The 14,116-nt window shown below is 37.3% G+C and overlaps 1 protein-coding gene across 2 annotated transcripts in view; it reads left to right on the plus strand.

The window, feature by feature from the left end:
• The first annotated feature begins 6,082 nt into the window (after positions 1–6,082).
• The window catches only part of LOC136835427 (solute carrier family 35 member F3), a 341,991-nt gene continuing 333,957 nt past the window's right edge, over positions 6,083–14,116 (plus strand). Inside the window, exon 1 of one of the 2 annotated variants that reach the window (XM_067098950.1) lies at positions 6,083–6,611. The gene's annotated coding sequence lies outside the window, so the exon portion shown is untranslated. The remainder of the gene's footprint in view (positions 6,612–14,116) is intronic. The other variant, XM_067098951.1, reaches the window with a different exon arrangement.

A 14,116-nucleotide genomic window follows, 5' to 3' on the forward strand; every position in this document is an offset into this window, starting at 1 on the left:
AGATAGAGAGAGAGAGAGAGAGAGAGAGAGAGAGAGATGTAGTTCCTACCTTTTTTCTACAGAGAGGCTATAAATTGAAATGATTCCTTCCTCCTCTCCTCTCATTCTGTCTCTGGGGTGTCTCTACATCCGTGCCAGAGACAGTCAAATGTAATCTCTTTCTGAAATGACTAGAGAGAGGGAGAAATGAAAAGAAAAATCCCTGCTCGCGAAAATCGATGGAAGAACTGCGGCGAAAAAACTGGCGTGTACTTTTGTACATTTATGATTGACATAAAAGTAAAACCATCAATTGCTATGACGAGGATAAATTTAGAATTCATTTCATGAATATAACCAGGTTCGAGGATAAGCATACAGAATTAAGTATACATACATACACACATACAATTGACAGTATTCTCTAACTTTTTTCAGTTATTTTTGTAACATTTCGTCATAGCTAAGGTTCCTAATAAAATATAAGACTCTCAAGTAATTTACCTCTTTCTTTTGTGGGGAGGAGGTTTCAGCGGTTGACTCTTTCAATTTCCCTTTTCAAAAGTTTTTGCCCCCTAGTATGACATCAGATAACGAAATCGTGCCTGAAAGTAAAAGAAAAATTAAAATACAGGCCACAGATACTGATGTTACTATTTCAATTTATGAAATTCTTATTTCTATACGATATACATTATAAACCGGGTATTTGTCCATCCTAAAGTAAGCAATGCGTTTGTTCACCAAAAAGCACGTATTTGTCACCGAAAGGAAGACGGTATAAAAAAAAAAAAAAAAAAAAAAAAAGGACCAACGAGGAAAAGAATTCTTCCAAGGGAACTTCAGGAAACTCGAGACGCGAAGGTTAATTCGAAAGGACAACTGGAAGGACAGGGAGTCGAAGAAGCGTCTTGTCCTCATATCCGCCGCTTTGTAAAACAATCGCCCTGACAATCCCACAGCGCGCACCCTGACCCAAGACCGGCAGAAACAGAACGTAAGTTTGAAAAGATAACTTAGTTTGGTTGGGGGGCACGATTCTACGGATGAGAGGCGTCATAGGAGAGATATCAAGGAAAAGAACAAATGAATCCTCTCCCCCCGCCGATTTTATATTATAGAATAAAATAGAATATAGACTTTAGGCCAAAGCCCAAGCGCTGGGAGCTAAGAGGTCATTCAGCGCTGAAAGGGAAACTGACAATAGGAAGGTTTGAAAGGTGTAACAGGAGGAAAACCTCGCAGTTGCGCTATGAAATAATTGTTAGAGGGTGGAAAGTCACATGGAAGGCAGAGGATATGAACGGAGGTACAGCAAAAGGAAAGAAAGGGGTTGCAGCTAGGGGCCGAAGGCACGCTGCAAAGACCTTCAAGTAATATCTACAGTGCACCACGTGAGGTGCACTGACGGCACTTTCCCCCTACGGGGGATTTTGTATCATACGTAAATGAATCCCCCTTCCCCCTGATTTTGTATGATACGCAAAACATAAATATGGCAACCCTTTGTCTCAAATAATCAATAAATGCTTCGTGTGTTTATTAAGTGCCTCATTACAATATAGTTTACAATTGCGTTACTCGATCGAGCAGGGTAACCGACAAACAATATCGACAGTTCTTTTAAATATTGAAACCTTTCATCATTACAGTATTCAGTATTATAAAAGCTCTTTGCATTCTGAAACCTTGTAATAACCTTTGTTTTTATCAGTAATGAAACAAAGTAAATGCTCCGTCCATTACAGATTACATTATCTGAGTTGGCATAATGAAGAGCATTGAGTTAGTTCTCCGAATTACCTACGCCACTGTTTTGAAAAGTATTTGTATGAAAACGTATAAATCAAAGCACTGAAACATGAACCAGAATTTAATTCTGCATTACTGAATGGTATGAAACTCATTATTTGTCTAAAGTAAAGCATTTCATAATTAATAAAGACTGGTTTCGTTACCTGAAAAAGTTACAGCTCCCAACTACTACAAAACTGAAACTTCAAATATGCGAAGAAGGCATTGGAAAAACTAATTTCCCAGATGATTTCATAGCATGAAACCTGGAAATACAATTTTGTTTGACATATCCCGTGACAGAGACTATTCCACGATATGCATAATAACGATAACGATAAGTCTTAGCATCACACGCTTTAAACAAAGGGTGCAAGCACTCAAGGAACAGAGACCATTTCCGTCTTTTAACAGTCAGACTGTTGCAATGCTACTTCTAAGCGCTACGTCCTCTTCCTTTCATGTTTCTGTCTCCTTTCCCAATATTCTTTTATCTATTCATTTAAGTATTTGGTGTTTCATTGGTCATATTTATCTACTATCTGTTTACGGTTGATTTTGCGTTTCATGTTTTAAATCCGAGTTTTCTATTATGTGCTTTTGCTATGCGAAGGCTTTTCTGGCAAATTAATGACCTTGGAGTGTTCACTATGAGTGTATATAGATTATGAAACAGAGTAAAGAGCAAAAGGCTTATTTTAAGTAGATAATTCTTATTTTCTCAATACCTTGGGTTTTTTGGCAAAATATCTTGTTTACAAATTACCCACGTTAAGTAGGCAATATATTTCTGGCAAATGAATGACCTTGGAGTGTTCACTATGAGCGTGTACAGATTATGAAATAGAGTAAAGAGCAAAAGGCTTATTTTATCTAGATAACTCTTATTCTCTAAATACCTTGGGTTTTTTGGCAAAATATCTTGTTTACAAATTACCCATGTTGAGTAGGCAACACACTGCTTGCAAACCTCAGTAACCTGTTTACGGATACAATACTTAAAATCTCTAAAAACAAAGTCTTCAAAATTAAAACTAGATTACACATTCCAGAGCTACTCATTATTGCAACATGCAAGCAGAATACATTTACTGTACTCGTCTCTCTCTCTCATATCTTCGACAAATTTGTCGACATGGTGTTCTCCTTTGAACCTGCAACAGCATCATCTACATATCTTTTATATATAAATGGTCTGAATTCCGAGGGGCGTTCAGACAGATCTCTTCATGAAAATGGAAGAATACATTGGCCAGGAGTGCCAACAGGGACTCGCTTCTCCCAAAACCTTTTTGGATTTAGCAGGTAAGATCTGAAACATTTCTTGGGGTTTAGTAAAAGGAAAAAGAAAGAAAGAAAGAATGAATGAATGAATGGTTGAATAAATAAATATATAAGTAAAAATAATCAAAATAATTAAAATATATGTATGTATATGTATAATTTATTATATAAATGTGCTCGTATGTAAGTGAACACACGCATACGCATGCACGTACGCACACATATATTAATATGTTATGTTATATATATATATATATATATATATATATATTTTATATATTAAATTGAGTTAAATATATATATATATATATATATATATATATAAATTTTAGTCATATATATATACATATATATATACATATATGTATATATGTATATATATATATACATATATACATATATATATATATATACTGTAATATACATGTATATATAACCATATATATATATATATATATATATATATATATATATATATATATATATATATATATATATATATATATATATATATATATATATATATATATATGTACATAAACACACGTCTGTCTGCCACAAGATACCTAAAGATACGATATCGATCGCCGATTTCCTTATTTATCAATTTATTTTTTGTCAGTAGTAATAAGAGGATGAAAGTTAAGTGACCATTTACCACTTGATAACTCTACCCAGGGAACCACAATCTGCCAGCAAATGGAGGTCGTTAACTTTCCTCCATTTGTAAACCATGAACTTCTTTCATTTTCTGTGTCCCAAAGAATTCTGGTCATTTTTAAGCATTTGTAATGTATAATTTACAAGGCCATTCTACGGGTATTTCAGATCCACTAGGTGTTTTTCAAACCGATACAGAGAATAAAGGAGATATATGTGAAATTTTGTCTTACACCCAGTGACATTTTTCATATCCACAGATATTAAGGCCCATATCGTTTAATATCTAATTCACTGCACCTCAGGAATAACTTACAATAACTTACACCAAAGGAAATTTTAACTGATAAGTGCTTCGTCACCAGTGGGATTTAAACCACACCCACCGGTGACAAAGCACTTTTACCAGTGATAATTTCCTTGGAGTCAGACTGTAAGTATTCGAGAGCCTCAACGAACTGGATTCCAAAATGTATATGTATATGTATATTCCCGAGGGCATGTGACTGGTTTAAAATGCATATGTATATGTACATGTATGTATATGTACATGAATATGAATAAGTTTACAGTTGGTATTTGTGTATATACATATATATACATATACAGTATGTTTATATATATATATATATATATATATATATATATATATGTATATATATATATATATATATATATATATATAGATAACATATATACTTATATATATGAGTGGTTTATTTTCTCTGATGTTCTACAATAATAGTACAACATATAGACCTTAATCTATGCCTCACCCATTTAGTTTTGTTATAAATGAAAAAAACTGATGGCGAGAGTGCTATTATTTTATTTTCTACATCAGTGAGTGTAAAAAATGTGGTTGGCGTTAGCCTGAAGCGAAAGGCTCATCTATCCTTTAGAAAGCATATCCTACCAGAGGTAGGTTTTCCTCTGCCCTGGGGCACACCGTATCTATGTCCATATCTTCTGGCTTGCTACCACCGTGGTAGCTGGTTGTTTTTATTGGCTGGCCTTAATTGAAAGTACGAAAAACTTCTATATATACATATAATTCTTGTAACCAAGTTTAGTATAAATGGCATTCGTGGAACCAAGGTTAGTGTAGATGGAACACTGGTTTGATAAAGTTCAGTCGTGTAAAAACACTGTAAAATTCAGATTAGGTAGCAGGAAGGAGATGAGAAAGACGTGAAAAGTGATAAAAAGAAATAAAATCGAAGGGCCCGAAAGTAGGACCTTAATATTAAGGAAGCGTGAGTGAATGCATAATCTGCGTGAAGGCGCAGCGTATGCAGAAGAATTTGATGTTCAGCTAATGTATGAAGCTGAATAATGTGTGTCTATCCAATATCGAGCACTGATTGTTGACTTTTTTTTCTCTCTTCCTATCTGGAACTTGCCCTATAGGGGGAATGGCTGAATATGAATGTATAAACACACCACACATATATATACACATATATGTATATATATACTGTATAATGTATATATATAATATATATGCATGTATGTATATATATATGCTACATGTAAATATCCAAGAGAATAATGAACAAGAAAAAAAATAAATTATTTGCTTTACTTGGCGAAAAACCTACAATTTTCTGAATAAATAACAGTGGGAAAACTTCCCTGAAAAAGCCACGCGAAATCGGGAGGCTGCAGATCTATGCGTGACTCGTCACATCCTCCCACTCCATCTCAGTCCCTAAAATTTACAACTAAGTAAGAGATGACAGGTGTTAGACTGCACGTGTTGGCCGAGTACCCGAACTTATTGATCACGGGGTCTCCGTACCACACCAACAATAACGCCGTGCCTCGCTCTCCACCAGTAAGATTGTAAGGCTTCCGCGGTCCTCCGTTCTCATTGGCTGGGAGGCTTCCCGTGATGGGATCCTATGGTGGTTTGCGGAAGTGGCGCACGCGCCTCATCACGTCCAATAGAATTTAAATTTGTATTCATGGTTGGGCACGATTTATGATTATCCAAACTACACAACCAGTGACATTACTCGCAACGCACCTTTGCGGATAATTCAAACGTCTGGCCTTCATGGGGAACGTCAAGTTTTCTTGGATCACAGGTAAAACGAAAAATAATTTCAATGTGATCTGTCACTTAGCGAAAATATGAGGGGATACGGTGCCAGCTTAAAAACTGATGTACGTCGTCTTGAGAACTATTTTTCATATGAAAGGGGAAGAAAGAGAGTTTGTCTATGTACAAATATATTGGAAAGAGAGAGAGAGAGAGAGAGAGAGAGAGAGAGAGCAGCAGCAGCAGGGTAGGGGTCTATTGGCTCGGTAGGGTTGATGGAGAGGGTGGAGTGAAGGTGGCTCTAAAGCTAAGTGTCAGCTCGTCAGTAGTGTTGTGGTGCCGATAGTGTCGGGTGTACACGCACAACTCTGCATAGCGTCTCCCTCTCTCTCTCTCGCTTCCCTTGGCACCTGTGGCTGCGTGGAACATCCTTGAGAAGGACCTGCGACCTTCCATCGACAAGAAGGATGGCGACCCACAGCGGAGGTGAAGCAGGCACCTGAGGGCCAACAGTCTGTAGACAAATAAGTCTAAAAACACGACGACCGTTGTCACCGCAGTTGCAGAAACGGCGAGGGTGCACGTAGAGAGCTTGTGTGTGTGTGTGTGTAAGAGAGAGAGAGCAAGAGATACTGAGACAGTGAGAGTCATGTGAAGGTTAACAGAAAGGAAAAAAAGAGGATGATGTCTTAGCATCCTCGTAAGGCTACATCACCTTTTCGGCTCTGTTCACCTGAAAGGATCATTTCATTTGTTTATTTTTAAATTTTTATTTTTTTTATTTTTCAAGGTTCATTAAAATCCCGGGAAAGAAAGGAAGGAAACACTAAAAGAAGAGGAGAACCAAAAGGTAAGGAAAATACTTTTGTTTATGATGTGTAGAAGCGGATAAGAGAGAAACTTATAGTTTCAGTTTCTTAAAGGTGCCCGAATGTTTGCCAAATATTATGGGGTATAATTATGTTATGCATACACTGGCTCTAAGATATAGGTACACTAATACTGACTTGCCGTATTTAAAAACAGTAAAAATATTTACACGTTTAATTATTATTATTATTATTATTATTATTATTATTATGAAATCTCAGTTACGAAAGCATGGACGACACATATTTCTTGACACACAATTTTATGAATGAATTCGGGACTGATGTTTTGTACCGCAGTAATTGGGGAATTATCATCATTGTTATCATTATACGTCACCAAAGGCAAAACTGATTTCCACTAAATGAGAAATTTTAATTTAGACCAAGTCTTGACACCATTCAATTTCAATCGTTCCTGGATCGAGAATAACACTCCAGTAACACAATACTCTACAAAGCAGTGTCACACGAATTTTTAGTAGAGAAATTATAATAATTCAAACGATCAACGTTCATTATTGCTCAGTTTAGTATAGTAGCATACTTGCAACAGAAAACTCAATTGTGGAGAAAGATTATCGCAAAAAGATTGCTGTTTAAATAAAATGTTAAATAAGATGAAAAAAGAAGTCTGAAAGTACTATTTCCTCTAGGCATGGGAACTAAAAAATAAAAAAAATAAAAATATAAATTCTAAAAAATCGTAAATTGTGGGCGGTGGTATCGAGACCCTTCACAGAGCAGAGTTCGAAGACACTGGCTGTGTTCATGATCGGGAGTAAGACGGCTCAGTGAGTGTCACCTGGGACTGGGGTACTCCAAAACACCTACGCACAACACAACTGAAAGGCGGCGATGTCAAGCACCCTCAGGTATTCCATACAGCCTCCTGACGAAGGACAAGGCTCTTGATCTTCTTCGAAATGATGTCTTTTACCCATAGTTCTCCATAAACATGAACCATACGTGCGTGCGGACATCATTAACGGGTTCCGCTGTAAACAATTTATCTTTTTCCAGCGTCTTAGTACTTCGACAAATTGGACCATTTCGGGTTCTATTCCACCTTGGAAGCATTTTTACTCCTTTTGGAAGCATACATGACACGATTCCATACTTACATATGGCCTCATTTCCTACAATAATAATTTTTCGTTGCATATATTCATTAACCTATCACTGGTAATATAAACAAAGGGTTCTATTCTGTGGGTATGCATATTGATTAATATACATTAAGTAATATTCTTGACCTATTCTTTACATATTTCTTAAGCGCTGTCGCTGAGTTAAGTGAACAATGATATAAATCAGTTTGTACTGGATCTTCTTGCCACTAAATTGGAAATCAAATATGGAAGTCAGATTATACATTAGTCTTGCATAATCTGTAATGATATCTGGACATGAAGCATGGTTTGACAACGTGACTATGTCTAAAAGATTTCGCCGATTTGAGATATAGCTTTAAGAATAAAGTATTAGGAGTTCGATGGCTGGACAAAGGAACGATACCATGAGGAAAATTATGGAAGTTACATATGGAAGTTCCATAAGTAGATGCGATAATGATGGAGAGATGGAAATGGCTTTGACATGTCCTCTGCATCCAATCCGGGAGAATAGTGGGTGACAGAGCCAGGTGGGCTCCTGTGGGCACCACAAGAGTCGGTGAAAGATCAAGAGCTACTCGGATGAGAACTGTGAGAGGGGAGGCTGGCGATGGGTCGAGATTTGTGGATGACAAGTTCGGGAAAAAAGATGACTGGCTGAATTTCACTGAGGTCCTTTGCGTCGCACAAAACTGAGGCGATGATGATGAATTTTGATCTCACAGAGTGCATTGCTTTTACGTAATACTGAATTAATTTCTTCATTATCATCGATCGTTCTTTGTGTTCTCTTACATTTCTCATTAACTAAATTTATCCATGCGGACAAATAATAGCGCCAGGTACATGCTATGTGCCTCTCATTTAGACAAAGGTAGACACCACCTTGTGATCTCTCTTCAGTGCTAATCTTGCATGTCAAAGACCTTTGCAACGACGCTTACAAGGATATGCGAAATAATTTTATGTTTTCAGCAGCTCTGCTGATAGCCCTATTTTCTTAAAAAAAAAGGCTCTACAAGTCATTTCTTCCTAAATTCAAGGAATTATGAGTTGTCACAATACTTCCACTGAGTTTACACTAATTTTTGGATCATATCCTTCAATCAAGGTTCGCTTGTATTCTAGAATTTACAGCAGAATAATCATCCATACATTAATTCATATGTAAGTTCACTTTCGTAATTCACTTTTTCAAGGTGTAACTATCTATGATAGTTTCGGTTTCTTTCACTGTCAATAATCTCCCTAATATTTAATTCCTTTCCTAACATTTTCAAACACCCTTTGCTACTTAATTCTTCCACTTCTTGGGATTAAGTTTCTAACTTATCCTTATAAACAGTTATATAAGCATGTTGCAGCTGCCTTTTCATTCAGGGAACTCTTGTTTTTCGAGGCAGTGATACTGGCATCTTATAAAGAAATTTAACCTCCATTTTCAACAAGCAGCAAATTCACTACATAATTTCAAGAACCTCATCAGACTAGGCCTACGGCTAATAAGCGTGAATGAATTACAATTGTCCGTAAATAAAAACAACCTAGCCTTGGAATCAAGGTCTCAAACTAAAATTTCCAGTTCCACAGCATGTTATTTCACAACTTATCATTCGAAAAAGATAACAAGTAAATCTCAAGTTGCACACACTAAAGCGGATTTCAGCGGATGTCAAATCTCCCAACAGTAATAAATGTTCGTGATTACTAGTTGCATTTTTTCAACCTCGTTTCTCCATCTTGCTGTCCACCGGTGTCTGTCCCACTTAAACCTGTCTAGGCAAATCCATCCTACACGACTGAAGGGATTTCAGTCAAACTTGGTACCGCCATAATACATCACGAATAGATGTGCACGAAAAGACATCATCCGTTTGCTCAATTTGTCTGTTCGTCAGCACGTGCTACCTTGTTTTTAATCGTGTACTGTCACGCTAAGGCGAGATAAAATCGTGGCACGAAACACCATAGATTATTTTTTTTTTACTGAACACATTTTGACGGGAGACTATTGTCGACTCTGGACTCATATTCAAAAACCATTTCAGATCTTCCATTGGTCGGAATGTTCATAGGCATCAGCTGGTTGGGAGTCAGTAGAGAACATGCACTGCTTTAGCAGCACTTTCAGAATGCTTGCGTTTACTAGAACTAGAACATCTCTCACTGGTAAAATCAATGGAAGGAGGCCGAGAGGAAGGCCTAGACAAAAATATATGGATGGATTGGTGAGAATGACTGGAGGAAGAATGTCTGCAGCTCAGTTGCTGCAGAGAGCCGGAAATAGAGAGGAGTGGCGAGCCATGACTGCCGACGTCCTTGGGGATATGGCACCTGGATGATGATGATGATGCGTTTACAAAATGACATGTACACTCTAATCGTAGTTATAAGCACCCAAAGACAATCTGGAATTCCTAAAAACCGTAAGACAAAATCTTAGGAACTAGATAGGCTTTTCAAATGTCCAGACATACCCTTCTTAAGTACTGGGTCCAGACCTGGGCCATCTCTGACAATGACAACACGATTCGCAGTAGCGAGAGTCTCTGTTCTCGTTCTCTTTGAAGGAGGAAAGTTTGGCTTATCAGTAACTCAGTGAGTGTTTCAAAGTCATACATCACTTCTCTGCTGTAACGCTGCTTCATTACTGTTTTCTGTGAGTTTAATCTAGCCACTGTTTCCAAGAGGCGCTGAATGCACGGCAATAACTCTCTGAGAGATATGCAGAGCACTTGAGCTACAGTCTCTCCATTTATCCTGCATGGAAAGGCATTTAGAACACAACCCTTCCTCCCGCTCCCTCCTTTCTCTTTGCCACCAGAATCTAGAATCCATGACCATTCTTTGTAGTGGCCAAATTTTACGATCTTTTTCTTTGTATATGGTTATATCATATGCAAAATTTTTGCCCAGTTCGGTGGTTCCCACTTCAGATTTCAAAAAAACAAATCAACTTGACTGAGACTGCAAAGAAACAAAAACATAAGTGGCTCTTGAAAAACGAGAGAAAAGATTCTTAAAACGTATTTATCTCTAAGGGAAATATTAAATAGACGGTCTACACGTATACGACAATATGTACGTATTCCGTCCATGCCTTGTTCGTATCTAAGGTTCATATACAACACAGTACTCGTCTATAATTAATGTGTAATAACCAAAATGGAGTGTTTTTCTTCAATTGTCTTCCATAACACGAACTTTAAAGTGGTAACCATAATGTTAAATGTATGCTAAGGCAATGTAACCGTCGTCGTATAACGACTCTAAAATAACAATTACGATGGTGTGGCGACATTGTGGTACCACTGTAACAAGATGGGTGTCAGTTACAACAATCGCTTGACCTAAAATTTCATCTGGTTAGAGAGGCCTCCAATAATGTTTTTCATACGTATACAACTGTCTGTCATCCAAAGTTATAGTCAGAGCTTTCAATCACGCGCATACACCTGTCAGTACGTGTAGCCTATACACGGACAACAGTAAGCATCTACAGCAATACACTTACAACTGCAATCTTTTTGAGTTATATTTATAAATATTTTTCTTTTCTAGAAATATTTTGCGTGCCAACGGTCGACGGAACAGGCATCCCAATAATATAGATGATAAGACAAAGCTGACAATCGTAAGACAAATATAGACTGTAAAGCAGTTTTCAATGTACTCCAGCCACGGATCACAACACATTTATTCACTTCATACCTTTTTAACCTTTATAAAGACCAGCCAATAAAAACAAAAAAGGTATAAAAAAAGTAAGGCTTAATTCGGACGGAAGCTCTAGATCCGCCTTTTCAAGCATATAATTGATAAGGAAAAATTAGAACAATACATGAGTGAAAAATCAAAGATTGGCAGTAGGGGGGAGTGAAACGGTGACCAACTCAAATAATAAAAGGGTTCGTTGGTTGCAAGAAACTAAATTAGAATTAATAGCCTAACGGATGTTGCAAGCTAAGAGGACGAAGGATTCTAATCTACTTCAGCAGAGAAAAATCCTCTCTCTCTATGTACTCAGCAAAAAAAGTCCCCGAAATCTCTCTCTCTCTCTCTCTCTCTCTAATGTCTCTCTCTCTCTCTCTCTCTCTCGAAACCTCATTCTAATGTAACAGCAGAAAAGTAACTATCCCCAGCTCTCTCTCTTTCTATCTCTCATTCTATGTAACTTCAGCAGAAAAGCAACCGAAAATATTCTCTCTCTCTCTCTCTATGCAATCTCAGCTCTCAACTCTCTCTATCCTCTCTCTCTCTCTCTCTCTCTCTCTCTCTCTCCATTCTAATGTACTTTTCAGCAGAAAAGTAATCTTCTCTCTCTGAAATATCCTCTCTCTCTCTCTCTCTCTCTCTCCTCTCTCTCTCTCTGTGAGAAAGAAAAGCAAGGATACCTAGCGGTGGAAAGGAGTAAGTCCTAGGCAGGATAAAGCGTGGGAGAGGGGAGTGTCATTGTCAGGACGAACAGCACCGTATGTGATCATATCAAGAGTGCAGAGAAATGATGAAGCACTACAAATATGAGAATAATATTCTAAGCCGCGACGGATGCTTCCAGCTTGTATCTTTTGTAATTAGGATTTAAAAAAAAATCACAAAGAAAAACGAATGATACACCTGATATTTTAGAAGAAGAATTCAGAAGAAGATTTAGCAATAAGATACTGAATATTTGATCTTCCCACGCCAAGTTTGAAATCACTTGAGCACCAAAACTGATACGCAAAAATATGGATTATGATTGAGAAGATGTAAGGTAAAATATTGGCATATTTTACCTTAATATAACAATACTACGAAATTCCAGTTTCTTCTTCCTTTAGGAATGCTCTCTCTCTCTCTCTCTCTCTCTCTCTCTCTCTCTCTCTCTCTCTCTCTGTCACACACACACACGCACACACACACTCGCATAAAAATGATCTCCAATCATCTACACAATTCATTTGCTCTCTAAAGCGATATCCAGGACCCTACAGGAGACTTGAGGAGCGAAAGAATTCCAATATGCTATATCCCTATTTGCGCGATTCATCCCACGGGGATAAAAAGAACCATCTTACAACTTCCCGTTACGGAGTTACTTAGGAAGTTTTACTTGATTCGGCCCACACAAAGAGTGCGCTGTCCCTCGTAACCTGTTTACCCAAGGCTCCATTTATGCGTTAGTTCCTCCACGGAAGGGAGATGGGACAGGAATGCGTCATTAAGGCTCTTATGACATCAAAGAGAGAGAGAGAGAAGAGAGAGAGAAGAGAGAGAGAGAGAGAGAGAGAGAGAGAGAGATTCTTTACCAGCTGTTTGGGAGTACACACTGGCCGTTACATAGGTATAAACTATATGAACTTTGAAAAATTAGCAGTCAGAACAAATAATTGTAACAACAACGACTAAAACAACAAATGTAACACTAAGTGATACAATACAATCATACTTACACAAGTCTCTCTGTAACATCAGTTACCCTTCTTCACTTAATAAAAGAGTAGGCTACATCTCAACGTAACAGAGAGAAAACCTGCATTACATTCCTTTAGCTGGGGGTCTTTGGGTATTAATTAGTTTCTAGATAATTAATTTCAGAATTAATCACGCACAACATACGACCTTCTACAGAACAAATTTGCGACATGCTAATTCCTAATCCATTTTGACTGCACGTTGTAGCTGAGAATTTTAAATATGCGTTTCTTACCTTTTATGCTCAGCTTCAGTCTCTGATAATTATTACATCAGTCTTTTTTCTGAATTTCCAAAAATATTCCCTAACTTCCTGTGACTAATTTCGCTTACATGAATGTATAAACACTGATATCACGTTTTGTGATGTGGATCAATACTTTCATTGCCAATACACTTTCAAAGGCAAAAGTAGGACTACGAATATGCTAAGGACATGCAAATTATATTGTCTACGACATGCGATAACAAAATTTTCTCTTGTAAAAACTCAACTTGTTTTCAGCATAATTACTATGATTACGGTCAAAATACCGGCGTTGAAGTTGCAAAAGCGTATATGTCTACAAATAACTAAAACAAAGCATTGCAACTCATCAAGCCGAGATACAAATCCGCAATCAATATCGAGTTACGAACACTTAAATAACGCTAACTACAGAATTATCATTTGCCGTCCAACTGTTTCCTCATACGGCAAGAACTGGCAATCCACTACGTTTGGGTCTCTCTCTCTCTCTCTCTCTCTCTCTCCTCAATAAACTCTAACTGGTAGTTTTGACTGAAAATAACTGGAGAGCGATCGCCTCCTTCCTATTCATTTCAAAACTTGAGCAGTGCGTTATCAACACGTCAGCACTTTCTTTCATAAACTGTCCAGGAACTTGACAATATCTTACCAAAAGTGCTGGCCA

Source organism: Macrobrachium rosenbergii, chromosome 55, assembly GCF_040412425.1.
Source record: "Macrobrachium rosenbergii isolate ZJJX-2024 chromosome 55, ASM4041242v1, whole genome shotgun sequence".
Classification (NCBI taxonomy): Eukaryota; Metazoa; Arthropoda; class Malacostraca; order Decapoda; family Palaemonidae; genus Macrobrachium; species Macrobrachium rosenbergii.